The following is a 23,763-nucleotide window of genomic DNA, read 5'->3' as shown; positions in this document are numbered from 1 at the left end:
CCCTGTAGAAAGCATTAAAACCCTGTAGATAGTATTCCAACTCTGTACAAAGGTATTCCAAACCTGTAGAAAGCATTCCAACTCTGTACAAAGGTATTCCAACTCTGTAGAAAGAATTCCAACCCTGTACATAACATTCTGGCTCTGTACAAAGGTATTCCAACTCTGTCGAAAGAATGCCAACCCTGTAGAAAGCATTCCAAAACTGTAGAAAGCATTAAAACCCTGTAGATAGTATTCCAACTCTGTACAAAGGTATTCCAACCCTATAGAAAGCATTCCAACTCTGTACAAATGTATTCCAACTCTGTAGAAAGAATTCCAACCCTGTACATAACATTCTGGCTCTGTACAAAGGTATTCCAACTCTGTCGAAAGAATTCCAACCCTGTAGAAAGCATTGCAACCCTGTAGAAAGCATTAAAACCCTGTAGACAGCATTCCAACCCTGTAGAAGGCATTCTAACCCTGTAGAAAGCATTCCAATCCTGTAGAAGGCATTCCAACCCTGTAGAAAGCATTCCAACCCTGTAGAAAGTATTCCAACCCTGTAGAAAGCATTCCAACTCTGTACAAAGGTATTCCAACACTGTAGAAAGAATTCCAACCCTGTACATAACATTCTGACTCTGTACAAAGGTATTCCAAATCTGTCGAAAGCATTGCAACCCTGTCGAAATCATTCCAACTCTGTACAATGGTATTCCAACCGTGTAGAAAGCATGCCAACTCTGTACAAAGGTATTCCAACTCTGTAGAAAGAATTCCAACCCTGTAGAAAGTATTCCAACCCTGTAGAAAGCATTCCAACTCTGTACAAAGGTATTCCAACACTGTAGAAAGAATTCCAACCCTGTACATAACATTCTGGCTCTGTACAAAGGTATTCCAACTCTGTCGAAAGAATTCCAACCCTGTAGAAGGCATTCCAACCCTGTAGAAAGCATTCCAATCCTGTAGAAGGCATTCCAACCCTGTAGAAAGCATTCCAACCCTGTAGAAAGTATTCCAACCCTGTAGAAAGCATTCCAACTCTGTACAAAGGTATTCCAACACTGTAGAAAGAATTCCAACCCTGTACATAACATTCTGGCTCTGTACAAAGGTATTCAAACTCTGTCGAAGGCATTCCAACCCTGTGGAAAGCATTCCAACGCTGTAGAAAGCATTAAAACCCTGTCGAAAGCATTCCAACCCTGTCGAAAGCATTCCAACCCTCTAGAAAGCATTCCAACCCTGTAGAAAGTATTCCAAAGCTGTACAAAGCAGTTCCAACCCTATACAAAGGTATTCCAACTCTGTAGAAAGTATTCCAACCCTGTAGAAAGCATTCCAATTCTGTAGAAGGCATTCCAACACTGTAGAAAGCATTCTAACCCTGTAGAAAGTATTCCAACCCTGTAGAAAGAATTCCAACTCTGTACAAAGGTATTCCAACACTGTAGAAAGAATTCCAACCCTGTACATAACATTCTGACTCTGTACAAAGGTATTCCAACCCTGTACAAAGGTATTCCAACTCTGAACGAAGGTATTCCAACTCTGTAGAAAGAATTCCAACCCTGTACATAACATTCTGACTCTGTACAGAGGTATTCCAACTCTGTAGAAAGAATTCCAACCCTGTACATAACATGCTGGCTCTGTACAAAGGTATTCCAACTCTGTCGAAAGAATTCCAACCCTGTAGAAAGCATTCCAACCCTGTAGAAAGCATTAAAACCCTGTAGAAAGTATTCCAAAGCTGTACAAAGCTGTTCCAACCCTATACAAAGGTATTCCAACTATGTAGAAGGCATTCCAACCCTGTAGAAAGCATTCCAACCCTGTAGAAAGCATTCCAACTCTGTACAAAGGTATTCCAACTCTGTAGAAAGAATTCCAACCCTGTACATAACATTCTGACTCTGTACAAAGGTATTCCAAGTCTGTCGAAAGCATTCCAACCCTGTCGAAATCATTCCAACTCTGTACAAAGGTATTCCAAACCTGTAGAAAGCATTCCAACTCTGTACAAAGGTATTCCAAACCTGTAGAAAGCATTCCAACTCTGTACAAAGGTATTCCAACTCTGTAGAAAGAATTCCAACCCTGTACATAACATTCTGGCTCTGTACAAAGGTATTCCAACTCTGTCGAAAGAATTCCAACCCTGTAGAAAGCATTCCAACCCTGTAGAAAGCATTAAAACCCTATAGAAAGCATTCCAACCCTGTAGAAAGTATTCCAACTCTGTACAAAGGTATTCCAACCCTGTAGAAAGCATTCCAACTCTGTACAAATGTATTCCAACTCTGTAGAAAGCATTCCAACCCTGTACATAACATTCTGGCTCTGTACAAAGGTATTCCAACTCTGTCGAAAGAATTCCAACCCTGTAGAAAGCATTCCAACCCTGTAGAAAGCATTAAAACCCTGTAGAAAGTATTCCAAAGCTGTACAAAGCTGTTCCAACCCTATACAAAGGTATTCCAACTATGTAGAAGGCATTCCAACCCTGTAGAAAGCATTCCAACCCTGTAGAAAGCATTCCAACTCTGTACAAAGGTATTCCAACTCTGTAGAAAGAATTCCAACCCTGTACATAACATTCTGACTCTGTACAAAGGTATTGCAAGTCTGTCGAAAGCATTCCAACCCTGTCGAAATCATTCCAACTCTGTACAAAGGTATTCCAAACCTGTAGAAAGCATTCCAACTCTGTACAAAGGTATTCCAAACCTGTAGAAAGCATTCCAACTCTGTACAAAGGTATTCCAACTCTGTAGAAAGAATTCCAACCCTGTACATAACATTCTGGCTCTGTACAAAGGTATTCCAACTCTGTCGAAAGAATTCCAACCCTGTAGAAAGCATTCCAACCCTGTAGAAAGCATTAAAACCCTATAGAAAGCATTCCAACCCTGTAGAAAGTATTCCAACTCTGTACAAAGGTATTCCAACCCTGTAGAAAGCATTCCAACTCTGTACAAATGTATTCCAACTCTGTAGAAAGCATTCCAACCCTGTACATAACATTCTGGCTCTGTACAAAGGTATTCCAACTCTGTCGAAAGAATTCCAACCCTGTAGAAAGCATTCCAACCCTGTAGAAAGCATTAAAACCCTGTAGAAAGTATTCCAAAGCTGTACAAAGCTGTTCCAACCCTATACAAAGGTATTCCAACTATGTAGAAGGCATTCCAACCCTGTAGAAAGCATTCCAACCCTGTAGAAAGCATTCCAACTCTGTACAAAGGTATTCCAACTCTGTAGAAAGAATTCCAACCCTGTACATAACATTCTGACTCTGTACAAAGGTATTCCAAGTCTGTCGAAAGAATTCCAACCCTGTACATAACATTCTGACTCTGTACAGAGGTATTCCAACTCTGTAGAAAGAATTCCAACCCTGTACATAACATGCTGGCTCTGTACAAAGGTATTCCAACTCTGTCGAAAGAATTCCAACCCTGTAGAAAGCATTCCAACCCTGTAGAAAGCATTAAAACCCTGTAGAAAGTATTCCAAAGCTGTACAAAGCTGTTCCAACCCTATACAAAGGTATTCCAACTATGTAGAAGGCATTCCAACCCTGTAGAAAGCATTCCAACCCTGTAGAAAGCATTCCAACTCTGTACAAAGGTATTCCAACTCTGTAGAAAGAATTCCAACCCTGTACATAACATTCTGACTCTGTACAAAGGTATTGCAAGTCTGTCGAAAGCATTCCAACCCTGTCGAAATCATTCCAACTCTGTACAAAGGTATTCCAAACCTGTAGAAAGCATTCCAACTCTGTACAAAGGTATTCCAAACCTGTAGAAAGCATTCCAACTCTGTACAAAGGTATTCCAACTCTGTAGAAAGAATTCCAACCCTGTACATAACATTCTGGCTCTGTACAAAGGTATTCCAACTCTGTCGAAAGAATTCCAACCCTGTAGAAAGCATTCCAACCCTGTAGAAAGCATTAAAACCCTATAGAAAGCATTCCAACCCTGTAGAAAGTATTCCAACTCTGTACAAAGGTATTCCAACCCTGTAGAAAGCATTCCAACTCTGTACAAATGTATTCCAACTCTGTAGAAAGCATTCCAACCCTGTACATAACATTCTGGCTCTGTACAAAGGTATTCCAACTCTGTCGAAAGCATTCCAACCCTGTGGAAAGCATTCCAACCCTGTAGAAAGCATTCCAATCCTGTAGAAGGCATTCCAACCCTGTAGAAAGCATTCCAACCCTGTAGAAAGTACTCCAACCCTGTAGAAAGCATTCCAACTCTGTACAAAGGTATTCCAACTCTGTAGAAAGAATTCCAACCCTGTACATAACATTCTGGCTCTGTACAAAGGTATTCAAACTCTGTCGAAAGCATTCCAACCCTGTGGAAAGCATTCCAACCCTGTAGAAAGCATTAAAACCCTATCGAAAGCATTCCAACCCTGTCGAAAGCATTCCAACCCTCTAGAAAGCATTCCAACCCTGTAGAAAGTATTCCAAAGCTGTACAAAGCAGTTCCAACCCTAGACAAAGGTATTCCAACTCTGTAGAAAGTATTCCAACCCTGTAGAAAGCATTCCAATTCTGTAGAAGGCATTCCAACACTGTAGAAAGCATTCCAACCCTGTAGAAAGTATTCCAACCCTGTAGAAAGAATTCCAACTCTGTACAAAGGTATTCCAACACTGTAGAAAGAATTCGAACCCTGTACATAACATTCTGACTCTGTACAAAGGTATTCCAACCCTGTACAAAGGTATTCCGACTCTGTACGAAGGTATTCCAACTCTGTAGAAAGAATTCCAACCCTGTACATAACATTATGACTCTGTACAGAGGTATTCAAACTCTGTAGAAAGAATTCCAACCCTGTACATAACAATCTGGCTCTGTACAAAGGTATTCCAACTCTGTCGAAAGAATTCCAACCCTGTAGAAAGCATTCCAACCCTGTAGAAAGCATTAAAACCCTGTAGAAAGTATTCCAAAGCTGTACAAAGCTGTTCCAACCCTATACAAAGGTATTCCAGCTCTGTAGAAAGCATTCCAACACTGTAGAAAGCATTCCAACCCTGTAGAAAGCATTCCAACTCTGTACAAAGGTATTCCAACACTGTAGAAAGAATTCCAACCCTGTACATAACATTCTGACTCTGTACAAAGGTATTCCAAGTCTGTCGAAAGCATTCCAACCCTGTCGAAATCATTCCAACTCTGTACAAAGGTATTCCAAACCTGTCGAAAGCATTCCAACTCTGTACAAAGGTATTCCAAACCTGTAGAAAGCATTCCAACTCTGTACAAAGGTATTCCAACTCTGTAGAAAGAATTCCAACCCTGTACATAACATTCTGGCTCTGTACAAAGGTATTCCAACTCTGTCGAAAGAATTCCAACCCTGTAGAAAGCATTCCAACCCTGTAGAAAGCATTAAAACCCTGTAGAAAGTATTCCAAAGCTGTACAAAGCTGTTCCAACCCTATACAAAGGTATTCCAACTCTGTAGAAAGTATGCCAACCCTGTAGAAAGCATTCCAATCCTGTAGAAGGCATTCCAACCATGTAGAAAGCATTCCAACCCTGTAGAAAGTATTCCAACCATGTAGAAAGCATTCCAACTCTGTACAAAGGTATTCCAACACTGTAGAAAGAATTCCAACCCTGTACATAACATTCTGACTCTGTACCAAGGTATTCCCACTCTGTCGAAGGAATTCCAACCCTGTAAAAAGCGTTCCAACCCTGTAGAAAGCATTAAAACCCTGTAGAAAGTATTCCAAAGCTGTACAAAGCTGTTCCAACCCTATACAAAGGTATTCCAACTCTGTAGAAAGCATTCCAACCCTGTAGAAAGCATTCCAACCCTGTAGAAAGCATTCCAACTCTGTACAAAGGTATTCCAACTCTGTAGAAAGAATTCCAACCCTGTACATAACATTCTGACTCTGTACAAAGGTATTCCAAGTCTGTCGAAAGCATTCCAACCCTGTCGAAATCATTCCAACTCTGTACAAAGGTATTCCAAACCTGTAGAAAGCATTCCAACTCTGTACCAAGGTATTCCAACCCTGTAGAAAGCCTTCCAACTCTGTACAAATGTATTCCAACTCTGTAGAAAGAATTCCAACCCTGTACATAACATTCTGGCTCTGTACAAAGGTATTCCAACTCTGTCGAAAGCATTCCAACCCTGTGGAAAGCATTCCAACCCTGTAGAAAGCATTAAAACCCTGTCGAAAGCATTCCAACCCTGTCGAAAGCATTCCAACCCTCTAGAAAACATTCCAACCCTGTAGAAAGTATTCCAAAGCTGTACAAAGCTGTTCCAACCCTATACAAAGGTATTCCAACTCTGTAGAAAGTATGCCAACCCTGTAGAAAGCATTCCAATCCTGTAGGAGGCATTCCAACCCTGTAGAAAGCATTCCAACCCTGTAGAAAGTATTCCAACCCTGTAGAAAGCATTCCAACTCTGTACAAATGTATTCCAACTCTGTAGAAAGAATTCCAACCCTGTACATAACATTCTGACTCTGTACAAAGGTATTCCAAGTCTGTCGAAAGCATTCCAACCATGTCGAAATCATTCCAACTCTGTACAAAGGTATTCCAAACCTGTAGAAAGCATTCCAACTCTGTACAAAGGTATTCCAAACCTGTAGAAAGCAGTCCACCTCTGTACAAATGTATTCCAACTCTGTAGAAAGAATTCCAACCCTGTACATAACATTCTGGCTCTGTACAAAGGTATTCCAACTCTGTCGAAAGCATTCCAACCCTGTGGAAAGCATTCCAACCCTGTAGAAAGCATTAAAACCCTGTCGAAAGCATTCCAACCCTGTCGAAAGCATTCCAACCCTCTAGAAAACATTCCAACCCTGTAGAAAGTATTCCAAAGCTGTACAAAGCTGTTCCAACCCTATACAAAGGTATTCCAACTCTGTAGAAAGTATGCCAACCCTGTAGAAAGCATTCCAATCCTGTAGAAGGCATTCCAACCCTGTAGAAAGCATTCCAACCCTGTAGAAAGTATTCCAACCCTGTAGAAAGCATTCCAACTCTGTACAAATGTATTCCAACTCTGTAGAAAGAATTCCAACCCTGTACATAACATTCTGACTCTGTACAAAGGTATTCCAAGTCTGTCGAAAGCATTCCAACCCTGTCGAAATCATTCCAACTCTGTACAAAGGTATTCCAAACCTGTAGAAAGCATTCCAACTCTGTACAAAGGTATTCCAAACCTGTAGAAAGCAGTCCAACTCTGTACAAAGGTATTCCAACTCTGTAGAAAGAATTCCAACCCTGTACATAACATTCTGGCTCTAGACAAAGGTATTCCAACACTGTAGAAAGAATTCCAACCCTGTACATAACATTCTGACTCTGTACAAAGGTATTCCAAATCTGTCGAAAGCATTCCAACCCTGTCGAAATCATTCCAACTCTGTACAAAGGTATTCCAAACCTGTAGAAAGCATTCCAACTCTGTACAAAGGTATTCCAAACCTGTAGAAAGCATTCCAACCCTGTCGAAATCATTCCAACTCTGTACAAAGGTATTTCAAACCTGTAGAAAGCATTCCAACTCTGTACAAAGGTATTCCAACCCTGTAGAGAGCATTCCAACTCTGTACAAATGTATTCCAACTCTGTAGAAAGAATTCCGACCCTGTACATAACATTCTGGCTCTGTACAAAGGTATTCCAACTCTGTCGAAAGCATTCCAACCCTGTGGAAAGCATTCCAACCCTGTAGAAAGCATTAAAACCCTGTCGAAAGCATTCCAACCCTGTCGAAAGCATTCCAACCCTCTAGAAAGCATTCCAACCCTGTAGAAAGTATTCCAAAGCTGTACAAAGCTGTTCCAACCCTATACAAAGGTATTCCAACTCTGTACAAAGGTATTCCAACACTGTAGAAAGAATTCCAACCCTGTACATAACATTCTGACTCTGTACAAAGGTATTCCAAATCTGTCGAAAGCATTCCAACCCTGTCGAAATCATTCCAACTCTGTACAAAGGTATTCCAAACCTGTAGAAAGCATTCCAACTCTGTACAAAGGTATTCCAAACCTGTAGAAAGCATTCCAACTCTGGACAAAGGTATTCCAACTCTGTCGAAAGAATTCCAACCCTGTAGAAAGCATTCCAACCCTGTAGAAAGCATTAAAACCCTGTAGAAAGTATTCCAAATCTGTACAAAGCTGTTCCAACCCTATACAAAGGTATTCCAACTCTGTAGAAAGCATTCCAACCCTGTAGAAAGCATTCTAACCCTGTAGAAAGCATTCCAACTCTGTACAAAGGTATTCCAACTCTGTAGAAAGAATTCCAACCCTGTACATAACATTGTGACTCTGTACAAAGGTATTCCAAGTCTGTCGAAAGCATTCCAACCCTGTCGAAATCATTCCAACTCTGTACAAAGCTATTCCAAACCTGTAGAAAGCATTCCAACTCTGTGCAAAGGTATTCCAACCCTGTAGAAAGCATTCAAACTCTGTACAAATGTATTCCAACTCTGTAGAAAGAATTCCAACCCTATACATAACATTCTGGCTCTGTACAAAGGTATTCCAACTCTGTCGAAAGCATTAAAACCCTGTCGAAAGCATTCCAACCCTGTCGAAAGCATTCCAACCCTCTAGAAAGCATTCCAACCCTGTAGAAAGTATTCCAAAGCTGTACAAAGCTGTTCCAACCCTATACAAAGGTATTCCAACTCTGTAGAAAGTATGCCAACCCTGTACATAACATTCTGACTCTGTACAAAGGTATTCCAACCCTGTACAAAGGTATTCCAACTCTGTACATAGGTATTCCAACTCTGTAGAAAGAATTCCAACCCTGTACATAACATTCTGACTCTGTACAAAGGTATTCCAACTCTGGCGAAAACACTCCAACACTGTAGGAAGCATTCCAACCCTGTCGAAAGCATTCCAACCCTGTCGAAATCATTCCAACTCTGTACAAAGGTATTCCAAACCTGTAGAAAGCATTCCAACTCTGTACAAAGGTATTCCAAACCTGTAGAAAGCATTCCAACTCTGTACAAAGGTATTCCAACCTTGTAGAAAGCATTCCAACTCTGTACAAATGTATTCCAACTCTGTAGAAAGAATTCCAACCCTGTACATAACATTCTGGCTCTGTACAAAGGTATTCCAACTCTGTCGAAAGCATTCCAACCCTGTGGAAAGCATTCCAACCCTGTAGAAAGCATTAAAACCCTGTCGAAAGCATTCCAACCCTGTCGAAAGCATTCCAACCCTCTAGAAAGCATTCCAACCCTGTAGAAAGTATTCCAAAGCTGTACAAAGCTGTTCCAACCCTATACAAAGGTATTCCAACTCTGTACAAAGGTATTCCAACACTGTAGAAAGAATTCCAACCCTGTACATAACATTCTGACTCTGTACAAATGTATTCCAAATCTGTCGAAAGCATTCCAACCCTGTCGAAATCATTTCAACTCTGTACAAAGGTATTCCAAACCTGTAGAAAGCATTCCAACTCTGTACAAAGGTATTCCAACTCTGTCGAAAGAATTCCAACCCTGTAGAAAGCATTCCAACCCTGTAGAAAGCATTAAAACCCTGTAGAAAGTATTCCAAATCTGTAGAAAGCATTAAAACCCTGTAGAAAGTATTCCAAATCTGTACAAAGCTGTTCCAACCCTATACAAAGGTATTCCAACTCTGTAGAAAGCATTCCAACCCTGTAGAAAGCATTCCAACCCTGTAGAAAGCATTCCAACTCTGTACAAAGGTATTCCAACTCTGTAGAAAGAATTCCAACCCTGTACATAACATTGTGACTCTGTACAAAGGTATTCCAAGTCTGTCGAAAGCATTCCAACCCTGTCGAAATCATTCCAACTCTGTACAAAGGTATTCCAAACCTGTAGAAAGCATTCCAACTCTGTGCAAAGGTATTCCAACCCTGTAGAAAGCATTCAAACTCTGTACAAATGTATTCCAACTCTGTAGAAAGAATTCCAACCCTGTACATAACATTCTGGCTCTGTACAAAGGTATTCCAACTCTGTCGAAAGCATTCCAACCCTGTGGAAAGCATTCCAATCCTGTAGAAAGCATTAAAACCCTGTCGAAAGCATTCCAACCCTGTCGAAAGCATTCCAACCCTCTAGAAAGCATTCCAACCCTGTAGAAAGTATTCCAAAGCTGTACAAAGCTGTTCCAACCCTATACAAAGGTATTCCAACTCTGTAGAAAGTATGCCAACCCTGTACATAACATTCTGACTCTGTACAAAGGTATTCCAACCCCGTACAAAGGTATTCCAACTCTGTACATAGGTATTCCAACTCTGTAGAAAGAATTCCAACCCTGTACATAACATTCTGAATCTGTACAAAGGTATTCCAACTCGGGCGAAAACACTCCAACACTGTAGGAAGCATTCCAACCCTGTCGAAAGCATTCCAACCCTGTCGAAATCATTCCAACTCTGTACAAAGGTATTCCAAACCTGTAGAAAGCATTCCAACTCTGTACAAAGGTATTCCAAACCTGTAGAAAGCATTCCAACTCTATACAAAGGTATTCCAACTCTGTAGAAAGAATTCCTACCCTGTACATAACATTCTGGCTCTGTACAAAGGTATTCCAACTCTGTCGAACGAATTCCAACCCTGTAGAAAGCATTCCAACCCTGTAGAAAGCATTAAAACCCTGTAGAAAGCATTCCAACCCTGTCGAAAGTATTCCAACTCTGTACAAAGGTATTCCAACCCTGTAGAAAGCATTCCAACTCTGTACAAATGTATTCCAACTCTGTAGAAAGAATTCCAACCCTGTACATAACATTCTGGCTCTGTACAAAAGTATTCCAGCTCTGTCGAAAGAATTCCAACCCTGTAGAAAGCATTGCAACCCTGTAGAAAGCATTAAAACCCTGTAGACAGCATTCCAACCCTGTAGAAAGCATTCCAACCCTGTAGAAAGCATTCCAATCCTGTAGAAGGCATTCCAACCCTGTAGAAAGCATTCCAACCCTGTAGAAAGTATTCCAACCCTGTAGAAAGCATTCCAACTCTGTACAAAGGTATTCCAACACTGTAGAAAGAATTCCAACCCTGTACATAACATTCTGACTCTGTACAAAGGTATTCCAACCCTGTAGAAAGCATTCCAACTCTGTACAAATGTATTCCAACTCTGTAGAAAGAATTCCAACCCTGTACATAACATTCTGGCTCTGTACAAAGGTATTCCAACTCTGTCGAAAGCATTCCAACCCTGTGGAAAGCAATCCAACCCTGTAGAAAGCATTAAAACCCTGTCGAAAGCATTCCAACCCTGTAGAAAGCATTCCAACCCTGTAGAAAGCATTAAAACCCTGTAGAAAGTATTCCAAAGCTGTACAAAGCTGTTCCAACCCTATACAAAGGTATTCCAACTCTGTAGAAAGCATTCCAACCCTGTAGAAAGCATTCCAACCCTGTCGAAAGCATTAAAACCCTGTAGAAAGTATTCCAAAGCTGTACAAAGCTGTTCCAACCCTATACAAAGGTATTCCAACTCTGTAGAAGGCATTCCAACCCTGTAGAAAGCAATCCAACCCTGTAGAAAGCATTCCAACTCTGTACAAAGGTATTCCAACTCTGTAGAAAGAATTCCAACCCTGTACATAACATTCTGACTCTGTACAAAGGTATTCCAAGTCTGTCGAAAGCATTCCAACCCTGTCGAAATCATTCCAACTCTGTACAAAGGTACTCCAAACCTGTAGAAAGCATTCCAACTCTGTACAAAGGTATTCCAAACCTGTAGAAAGCATTCCAACTCTGTACAAAGGTATTCCAACTCTGTAGAAAGAATTCCAACCCTGTACATAACATTCTGGCTCTGTACAAAGGTATTCCAACTCTGTCGAAAGAATTCCAACCCTGTAGAAAGCATTCCAACCCTGTAGAAAGCATTAAAACCCTATAGAAAGCATTCCAACCCTGTAGAAAGTATTCCAACTCTGTACAAAGGTATTCCAACCCTGTAGAAAGCATTCCAACTCTGTACAAATGTATTCCAACTCTGTAGAAAGAATTCCAACCCTGTACATAACATTCTGGCTCTGTACAAAGGTATTCCAACTCTGTCGAAAGCATTCCAACCCTGTGGAAAGCATTCCAACCCTGTAGAAAGCATTAAAACCCTGTCGAAAGCATTCCAACCCTGTCGAAAGCATTCCAACCCTCTAGAAAACATTCCAACCCTGTAGAAAGTATTCCAAAGCTGTACAAAGCTGTTCCAACCCTATACAAAGGTATTCCAACTCTGTAGAAAGTACGCCAACCCTGTAGAAAGCATTCCAATCCTGTAGAAGGCATTCCAACCCTGTAGAAAGCATTCCAACCCTGTAGAAAGTATTCCAACCCTGTAGAAAGCATTCCAACTCTGTACAAATGTATTCCAACTCTGTAGAAAGAATTCCAACCCTGTACATAACATTCTGACTCTGTACAAAGGTATTCCAAGTCTGTCGAAAGCATTCCAACCCTGTCGAAATCATTCCAACTCTGTACAAAGGTATTCCAAACCTGTAGAAAGCATTCCAACTCTGTACAAAGGTATTCCAAACCTGTAGAAAGCATTCCAACTCTGTACAAAGGTATTCCAACTCTGTAGAAAGAATTCCAACCCTGTACATAACATTCTGGCTCTAGACAAAGGTATTCCAACTCTGTCGAAAGAATTCCAACCCTGTAGAAAGCATTCCAACCCTGTAGAAAGCATTAAAACCCTGTAGAAAGCATTCCAACCCTGTAGAAAGTATTCCAACGCTGTACAAAGGTATTCCAACCCTGTAGAAAGCATTCCAACTCTGTACAAATGTATTCCAACTCTGTAGAAAGAATTCCAACCCTGTACATAACATTCTGGGTCTGTACAAAGGTATTCCAACTCTGTCGAAAGCATTCCAACCCTGTGGAAAGCATTCCAACCCTGTAGAAAGCATTAAAACCCTGTCGAAAGCATTCCAACCCTCTAGAAAGCATTCCAACCCTGTAGAAAGTATTCCAAAGCTGTACAAAGCTGTTCCAACCCTATACAAAGGTATTCCAACTCTGTACAAAGGTATTCCAACACTGTAGAAAGAATTCCAACCCTGTACATAACATTCTGACTCTGTACAAAGATATTCCAAATCTGTCGAAAGCATTCCAACCCTGTCGAAATCATTCCAACTCTGTACAAAGGTATTCCAAACCTGTAGAAAGCATTCCAACTCTGTACAAAGGTATTCCAAACCTGTAGAATGCATTCCAACCCTGTCGAAATCATTCCCACTCTGTACAAAGGTATTCCAAACCTGTAGAAAGCATTCCAACTCTGTACAAAGGTATTCCAACCCTGTAGAAAGCATTCCAACTCTGTACAAATGTATTCTAACTCTGTAGAAAGAATTCCAACCCTGTACATAACATTCTGGCTCTGTACAAAGGTATTCCAACTCTGTCGAAAGCATTCCAACCCTGTGGAAAGCATTCCAACCCTGTAGAAAGCATTAAAACCCTGTCGAAAGCATTCCAACCCTGTCGAAAGCATTCCAACCCTCTAGAAAGCATTCAAACCCTGTAGAAAGTATTCCAAAGCTGTACAAAGCTGTTCCAACCCTATACAAAGGTATTCCAACTCTGTACAAAGGTATTCCAGCACTGTAGAAAGCATTCCAACCCTGTACATAACATTCTGACTCTGTACAAAGGTATTCCAAATCTGTCGAAAGCATTCCAACCCTGTCGAAATCATTCCAACTCTGTACAAAGGTATTCCAAACCTGTAGAAAGCATTCCAACTCTGTACAAAGGTATTCCAACTCTGTCGAAAGAATTCCAACCCTGTAGAAAGCATTCCAACCCTGTAGAAAGCATTAAAACCCTGTAGAAAGTATTCCAAATCTGTACAAAGCTGTTCCAACCCTATACAAAGGTATTCCAACTCTGTAGAAAGCATTCCAACCCTGTAGAAAGCATTCCAACCCTGTAGAAAGCATTCCAACTCTGTACAAAGATATTCCAACTCTGTAGAAAGAATTCCAACCCTGTACATAACATTGTGACTCTGTACAAAGGTATTCCAAGTCTGTCGAAAGCATTCCAACCCTGTCGAAATCATTCCAACTCTGTACAAAGGTATTCCAAACCTGTAGAAAGCATTCCAACTCTGTGCAAAGGTATTCCAACCCTGTAGAAAGCATTCCAACTCTGTACAAATGTATTCCGACTCTGTAGAAAGAATTCCAACCCTGTACATAACATTCTGGCTCTGTACAAAGGTATTCCAACTCTGCCGAAAGCATTCCAACCCTGTGGAAAGCATTCCAACCCTGTAGAAAGCATTAAAACCCTGTCGAAAGCATTCCAACCCTGTCGAAAGCATTCCAACCCTCTAGAAAGCATTCCAACCCTGTAGAAAGTATTCCAAAGCTGTACAAAGCTGTTCCAACCATATACAAAGGTATTCCAACTCTGTAGAAAGTATTCCAACCCTGTAGAAAGCATTCCAATTCTGCAGAAGGCATTCCAACCCTGTAGAAAGCATTCCAACCCTGTAGAAAGTATTCCAACCCTGTAGAAAGAATTCCAACTCTCTACAAAGGTATTCCAACACTGTAGAAAGAATTCCAACCCTGTACATAACATTCTGACTCTGTACAAAGGTATTCCAACCCTGTACAAAGGTATTCCAACTCTGTACAAAGGTATTCCAAGTCTGTCGAAAGCATTCCAACCCTGTCGAAATCATTCCAACTCTGTACAAAGGTATTCCAAACCTGTAGAAAGCATTCCAACTCTATACAAAGGTATTCCAACTCTGTAGAAAGAATTCCAACCCTGTACATAACATTCTGGCTCTGTACAAAGGTATTCCAACTCTGTCGAAAGAATTCCAACCCTGTAGAAAGCATTCCAACCCTGTAGAAAGCATTAAAACCCTGTAGAAAGCATTTCAACCCTGTAGAAAGTATTCCAACTCTGTACAAAGGTATTCCAACCCTGTAGAAAGCATTCCAACTCTGTACAAATGTATTCCAACTCTGTAGAAAGAATTCCAACCCTGTACATAACATTCTGGCTCTGTACAAAGGTATTCCAGCTCTGTCGAAAGAATTCCAACCCTGTAGAAAGCATTGCAACCCTGTAGAAAGCATTAAAACCCTGTAGACAGCATTCCAACCCTGTAGAAAGCATTCCAACCCTGTAGAAAGCATTCCAACCCTGTAGAAGGCATTCCAACCCTGTAGAAAGCATTCCAACTCTGTACAAATGTATTCCAACTCTGTAGAAAGAATTCCAACCCTGTACATAACATTCTGACTCTGTACAAAGGTATTCCAAGTCTGTCGAAAGCATTCCAACCCTGTCGAAATCATTCCAACTCTGTACAAAGGTATTCCAAACCTGTAGAAAGCATTCCAACTCTGTACAAAGGTATTCCAAACCTGTAGAAAGCATTCCAACTCTGTACAAAGGTATTCCAACTCTGTAGAAAGAATTCCAACCCTGTACATAACATTCTGGCTCTAGACAAAGGTATTCCAACTCTGTCGAAAGAATTCCAACCCTGTAGAAAGCATTCCAACCCTGTAGAAAGCATTAAAACCCTGTAGAAAGCATTCCAACCCTGTAGAAAGTATTCCAACGCTGTACAAAGGTATTCCAACCCTGTAGAAAGCATTCCAACTCTGTACAAATGTATTCCAACTCTGTAGAAAGAATTCCAACCCTGTACATAACATTCTGGGTCTGTACAAAGGTATTCCAACTCTGTCGAAAGCATTCCAACCCTGTGGAAAGCATTCCAACCCTGTAGAAAGCATTAAAACCCTGTCGAAAGCATTCCAACCCTCTAGAAAGCATTCCAACCCTGTAGAAAGTATTCCAAAGCTGTACAAAGCTGTTCCAACCCTATACAAAGGTATTCCAACTCTGTACAAAGGTATTCCAACACTGTAGAAAGAATTCCAACCCTGTACATAACATTCTGACTCTGTACAAAGATATTCCAAATCTGTCGAAAGCATTCCAACCCTGTCGAAATCATTCCAACTCTGTACAAAGGTATTCCAAACCTGTAGAAAGCATTCCAACTCTGTACAAAGGTATTCCAAACCTGTAGAATGCATTCCAACCCTGTCGAAATCATTCCCACTCTGTACAAAGGTATTCCAAACCTGTAGAAAGCATTCCAACTCTGTACAAAGGTATTCCAACCCTGTAGAAAGCATTCCAACTCTGTACAAATGTATTCTAACTCTGTAGAAAGAATTCCAACCCTGTACATAACATTCTGGCTCTGTACAAAGGTATTCCAACTCTGTCGAAAGCATTCCAACCCTGTGGAAAGCATTCCAACCCTGTAGAAAGCATTAAAACCCTGTCGAAAGCATTCCAACCCTGTCGAAATCATTCCAACCCTCTAGAAAGCATTCCAACCCTGTAGAAAGTATTCCAAAGCTGTACAAAGCTGTTCCAACCCTATACAAAGGTATTCCAACTCTGTACAAAGGTATTCCAGCACTGTAGAAAGCATTCCAACCCTGTACATAACATTCTGACTCTGTACAAAGGTATTCCAAATCTGTCGAAAGCATTCCAACCCTGTCGAAATCATTCCAACTCTGTACAAAGGTATTCCAAACCTGTAGAAAGCATTCCAACTCTGTACAAAGGTATTCCAACTCTGTCGAAAGAATTCCAACCCTGTAGAAAGCATTCCAACCCTGTAGAAAGCATTAAAACCCTGTAGAAAGTATTCCAAATCTGTACAAAGCTGTTCCAACCCTATACAAAGGTATTCCAACTCTGTAGAAAGCATTCCAACCCTGTAGAAAGCATTCCAACCCTGTAGAAAGCATTCCAACTCTGTACAAAGATATTCCAACTCTGTAGAAAGAATTCCAACCCTGTACATAACATTGTGACTCTGTACAAAGGTATTCCAAGTCTGTCGAAAGCATTCCAACCCTGTCGAAATCATTCCAACTCTGTACAAAGGTATTCCAAACCTGTAGAAAGCATTCCAACTCTGTGCAAAGGTATTCCAACCCTCTAGAAAGCATTCCAACCCTGTAGAAAGTATTCCAAAGCTGTACAAAGCTGTTCCAACCATATACAAAGGTATTCCAACTCTGTAGAAAGTATTCCAACCCTGTAGAAAGCATTCCAATTCTGCAGAAGGCATTCCAACCCTGTAGAAAGCATTCCAACCCTGTAGAAAGTATTCCAACCCTGTAGAAAGAATTCCAACTCTCTACAAAGGTATTCCAACACTGTAGAAAGAATTCCAACCCTGTACATAACATTCTGACTCTGTACAAAGGTATTCCAACCCTGTACAAAGGTATTCCAACTCTGTACAAAGGTATTCCAAGTCTGTCGAAAGCATTCCAACCCTGTCGAAATCATTCCAACTCTGTACAAAGGTATTCCAAACCTGTAGAAAGCATTCCAACTCTATACAAAGGTATTCCAACTCTGTAGAAAGAATTCCAACCCTGTACATAACATTCTGGCTCTGTACAAAGGTATTCCAACTCTGTCGAAAGAATTCCAACCCTGTAGAAAGCATTCCAACCCTGTAGAAAGCATTAAAACCCTGTAGAAAGCATTTCAACCCTGTAGAAAGTATTCCAACTCTGTACAAAGGTATTCCAACCCTGTAGAAAGCATTCCAACTCTGTACAAATGTATTCCAACTCTGTAGAAAGAATTCCAACCCTGTACATAACATTCTGGCTCTGTACAAAGGTATTCCAGCTCTGTCGAAAGAATTCCAACCCTGTAGAAAGCATTGCAACCCTGTAGAAAGCATTAAAACCCTGTAGACAGCATTCCAACCCTGTAGAAAGCATTCCAACCCTGTAGAAAGCATTCCAACCCTGTAGAAGGCATTCCAACCCTGTAGAAAGCATTCCAACTCTGTACAAATGTATTCCAACTCTGTAGAAAGAATTCCAACCCTGTACATAACATTCTGACTCTGTACAAAGGTATTCCAAGTCTGTCGAAAGCATTCCAACCCTGTCGAAATCATTCCAACTCTGTACAAAGGTATTCCAAACCTGTAGAAAGCATTCCAACTCTGTACAAAGGTATTCCAAACCTGTAGAAAGCATTCCAACTCTGTACAAAGGTATTCCAACTCTGTAGAAAGAATTCCAACCCTGTACATAACATTCTGGCTCTAGACAAAGGTATTCCAACTCTGTCGAAAGAATTCCAACCCTGTAGAAAGCATTCCAACCCTGTAGAAAGCATTAAAACCCTGTAGAAAGCATTCCAACCCTGTAGAAAGTATTCCAACGCTGTACAAAGGTATTCCAACCCTGTAGAAAGCATTCCAACTCTGTACAAATGTATTCCAACTCTGTAGAAAGAATTCCAACCCTGTACATAACATTCTGGGTCTGTACAAAGGTATTCCAACTCTGTCGAAAGCATTCCAACCCTGTGGAAAGCATTCCAACCCTGTAGAAAGCATTAAAACCCTGTCGAAAGCATTCCAACCCTCTAGAAAGCATTCCAACCCTGTAGAAAGTATTCCAAAGCTGTACAAAGCTGTTCCAACCCTATACAAAGGTATTCCAACTCTGTACAAAGGTATTCCAACACTGTAGAAAGAATTCCAACCCTGTACATAACATTCTGACTCTGTACAAAGATATTCCAAATCTGTCGAAAGCATTCCAACCCTGTCGAAATCATTCCAACTCTGTACAAAGGTATTCCAAACCTGTAGAAAGCATTCCAACTCTGTACAAAGGTATTCCAAACCTGTAGAATGCATTCCAACCCTGTCGAAATCATTCCCACTCTGTACAAAGGTATTCCAAACCTGTAGAAAGCATTCCAACTCTGTACAAAGGTATTCCAACCCTGTAGAAAGCATTCCAACTCTGTACAAATGTATTCTAACTCTGTAGAAAGAATTCCAACCCTGTACATAACATTCTGGCTCTGTACAAAGGTATTCCAACTCTGTCGAAAGCATTCCAACCCTGTGGAAAGCATTCCAACCCTGTAGAAAGCATTAAAACCCTGTCGAAAGCATTCCAACCCTGTCGAAAGCATTCCAACCCTCTAGAAAGCATTCCAACCCTGTAGAAAGTATTCCAAAGCTGTACAAAGCTGTTCCAACCCTATACAAAGGTATTCCAACTCTGTACAAAGGTATTCCAGCACTGTAGAAAGCATTCCAACCCTGTACATAACATTCTGACTCTGTACAAAGGTATTCCAAATCTGTCGAAAGCATTCCAACCCTGTCGAAATCATTCCAACTCTGTACAAAGGTATTCCAAACCTGTAGAAAGCATTCCAACTCTGTACAAAGGTATTCCAACTCTGTCGAAAGAATTCCAACCCTGTAGAAAGCATTCCAACCCTGTAGAAAGCATTAAAACCCTGTAGAAAGTATTCCAAATCTGTACAAAGCTGTTCCAACCCTATACAAAGGTATTCCAACTCTGTAGAAAGCATTCCAACCCTGTAGAAAGCATTCCAACCCTGTAGAAAGCATTCCAACTCTGTACAAAGATATTCCAACTCTGTAGAAAGAATTCCAACCCTGTACATAACATTGTGACTCTGTACAAAGGTATTCCAAGTCTGTCGAAAGCATTCCAACCCTGTCGAAATCATTCCAACTCTGTACAAAGGTATTCCAAACCTGTAGAAAGCATTCCAACTCTGTGCAAAGGTATTCCAACCCTGTAGAAAGCATTCCAACTCTGTACAAATGTATTCCGACTCTGTAGAAAGAATTCCAACCCTGTACATAACATTCTGGCTCTGTACAAAGGTATTCCAACTCTGCCGAAAGCATTCCAACCCTGTGGAAAGCATTCCAACCCTGTAGAAAGCATTAAAACCCTGTCGAAAGCATTCCAACCCTGTCGAAAGCATTCCAACCCTCTAGAAAGCATTCCAACCCTGTAGAAAGTATTCCAAAGCTGTACAAAGCTGTTCCAACCATATACAAAGGTATTCCAACTCTGTAGAAAGTATTCCAACCCTGTAGAAAGCATTCCAATTCTGCAGAAGGCATTCCAACCCTGTAGAAAGCATTCCAACCCTGTAGAAAGTATTCCAACCCTGTAGAAAGAATTCCAACTCTCTACAAAGGTATTCCAACACTGTAGAAAGAATTCCAACCCTGTACATAACATTCTGACTCTGTACAAAGGTATTCCAACCCTGTACAAAGGTATTCCAACTCTGTACAAAGGTATTCCAAGTCTGTCGAAAGCATTCCAACCCTGTCGAAATCATTCCAACTCTGTACAAAGGTATTCCAAACCTGTAGAAAGCATTCCAACTCTATACAAAGGTATTCCAACTCTGTAGAAAGAATTCCAACCCTGTACATAACATTCTGGCTCTGTACAAAGGTATTCCAACTCTGTCGAAAGAATTCCAACCCTGTAGAAAGCATTCCAACCCTGTAGAAAGCATTAAAACCCTGTAGAAAGCATTTCAACCCTGTAGAAAGTATTCCAACTCTGTACAAAGGTATTCCAACCCTGTAGAAAGCATTCCAACTCTGTACAAATGTATTCCAACTCTGTAGAAAGAATTCCAACCCTGTACATAACATTCTGGCTCTGTACAAAGGTATTCCAGCTCTGTCGAAAGAATTCCAACCCTGTAGAAAGCATTGCAACCCTGTAGAAAGCATTAAAACCCTGTAGACAGCATTCCAACCCTGTAGAAAGCATTCCAACCCTGTAGAAAGCATTCCAATCCTGTAGAAGGCATTCCAACCCTGTAGAAAGCATTCCAACCCTGTAGAAAGTATTCCAACCCTGTAGAAAGCATTCCAACTCTGTACAAAGGTATTCCAACACTGTAGAAAGAATTCCAACCCTGTACATAACATTCTGACTCTGTACAAAGGTATTCCAACCCTGTAGAAAGCATTCCAACTCTGTACAAATGTATTCCAACTCTGTAGAAAGAATTCCAACCCTGTACATAACATTCTGGCTCTGTACAAAGGTATTCCAACTCTGTCGAAAGCATTCCAACCCTGTGGAAAGCATTCCAACCCTGTAGAAAGCATTAAAACCCTGTCGAAAGCATTCCAACCCTGTAGAAAGCATTCCAACCCTGTAGAAAGCATTAAAACCCTGTAGAAAGTATTCCAAAGCTGTACAAAGCTGTTCCAACACTATACAAAGGTATTCCAACTCTGTAGAAAGCATTCCAACCCTGTAGAAAGCATTCCAACCCTGTCGAAAGCATTCCAACACTCTAGAAAGCATTCCAACCCTGTAGAAAGTATTCCAACTCTGTACAAAGGTATTCCAAACCTGTAGAAAGCATTCCAACTCTGTACAAATGTATTCCAACACTGTAGAAAGAATTCCAACCCTGTACATAACATTCTGGCTCTGTACAAAGGTATTCCAGCTCTGTCGAAAGAATTCCAACCCTGTAGAAAGCATTGCAACCCTGTAGAAAGCATTAAAACCCTGTAGACAGCATTCCAACCCTGTAGAAAGCATTAAAACCCTGTAGAAAGCATTTCAACCCTGTAGAAAGTATTCCAACTCTGTACAAAGGTATTCCAACCCTGTAGAAAGCATTCCAACTCTGTACAAATGTATTCCAACTCTGTAGAAAGAATTCCAACCCTGTACATAACATTCTGGCTCTGTACAAAGGTATTCCAGCTCTGTCGAAAGAATTCCAACCCTGTAGAAAGCATTGCAACCCTGTAGAAAGCATTAAAACCCTGTAGACAGCATTCCAACCCTGTAGAAAGCATTCCAACCCTGTAGAAAGCATTCCAATCCTGTAGAAGGCATTCCAACCCTGTAGAAAGCATTCCAACCCTGTAGAAAGTATTCCAACCCTGTAGAAAGCATTCCAACTCTGTACAAAGGTATTCCAACACTGTAGAAAGAATTCCAACCCTGTACATAACATTCTGACTCTGTACAAAGGTATTCCAACCCTGTAGAAAGCATTCCAACTCTGTACAAATGTATTCCAACTCTGTATAAAGAATTCCAACCCTGTACATAACATTCTGGCTCTGTACAAAGGTATTCCAACTCTGTCGAAAGCATTCCAACCCTGTGGAAAGCATTCCAACCCTGTAGAAAGCATTAAAACCCTGTCGAAAGCATTCCAACCCTGTAGAAAGCATTCCAACCCTGTAGAAAGCATTAAAACCCTGTAGAAAGTATTCCAAAGCTGTACAAAGCTGTTCCAACACTATACAAAGGTATTCCAACTCTGTAGAAAGCATTCCAACCCTGTAGCAAGCATTCCAACCCTGTCGAAAGCATTCCAACACTCTAGAAAGCATTCCAACCCTGTAGAAAGTATTCCAACTCTGTACAAAGGTATTCCAAACCTGTAGAAAGCATTCCAACTCTGTACAAAGGTATTCCAAACCTGTAGAAAGCATTCCAACCCTGTACAAAGGTATTCCAACTCTGTAGAAAGAATTCCAACCCTGTACATAACATTCTGGCTCTGTACAAAGGTATTCCAACTCTGTCGAAAGCATTCCAACCCCGTAGAAAGCATTCCAATCCTGTAGAAAGCATTACAACCCTGTAGAAAGCATTCCAACACTCTAGAAAGCATTCCAACACTGTAGAAAGTATTCCAAAGCTGTACAAAGCTGTTCCAACCATATACAAAGGTATTCCAACTCTGTAGAAAGCATTCCAACCCTGTAGAAAGCATTCCAACCCTGTAGAAAGCATTCCAACTCTGTACAAAGGTATTCCAACACTGTCGAAAGCGTCCCAACGCTGTCGAAAGCATTCCAACCCTGTGGAAAGCATTCCAACCCTGTAGAAAGCATTAAAACCCTGTCGAAAGCATTCCAACCCTGTCGAAAGCATTCCAACCTTCTAGAAAGCATTCCAACCCTGTAGAAAGTATTCCAAAGCTGTACAAAGCTGTTCCAACCCTATACAAAGGTATTCCAACTCTGTAGAAAGTATTCCAACCCTGTAGAAAGCATTCCAATTCTGTAGAGGGCATTCCAACCCTGTAGAAAGCATTCCAACCCTGTAGAAAGTATTCCAACCCTGTAGAAAGAATTCCAACTCTGTACAAAGGTATTCCAACACTGTAGAAAGAATTCCAACCCTGTACATAACATTCTGACTCTGTACAAAGGTATTCCAACTCTGTAGAAAGAATTCCAACCCTGTACATAACATTCTGGCTCTGTACAAAGGTATTCCAAGTCTGTCGAAAGCATTCCAACCCTGTCGAAATCATTCCAACTCTGTACAAAGGTATTCCAAACCTGTAGAAAGCATTCCAACTCTGTACAAAGGTATTCCAAACCTGTAGAAAGCAATCCAACTCTGTACAAAGGTATTCCAACTCTGTAGAAAGAATTCCAAACCTGTACATAACATTCTGGCTCTGTACAAAGGTATTCCAACTCTGTCGAAAGAATTCCAACCCTGTAGAAAGCAGTCCAACCCTGTAGAAAGCATTAAAACCCTATAGAAAGCATTCCAACCCTGTAGAAAGTATTCCAACTCTGTACAAAGGTATTCCAACCCTGTAGAAAGCATTCCAACTCTGTACAAAGGTATTCCAACTCTGTAGAAAGAATTCCAACCCTGTACATAACATTCTGGCTCTGTACAAAGGTATTCCAACTCTGTCGAAAGAATTCCAACCCTGTAGAAAGCAGTCCAACCCTGTAGAAAGCATTAAAACCCTATAGAAAGCATTCCAACCCTGTAGAAAGTATTCCAACTCTGTA

The sequence above is a fragment of the Bombus fervidus genome, chromosome 17 (assembly GCF_041682495.2).
Source record: "Bombus fervidus isolate BK054 chromosome 17, iyBomFerv1, whole genome shotgun sequence".
NCBI lineage: Eukaryota > Metazoa > Arthropoda > Insecta > Hymenoptera > Apidae > Bombus > Bombus fervidus.
Note: the sequence above shows the minus strand (reverse complement) of the source record.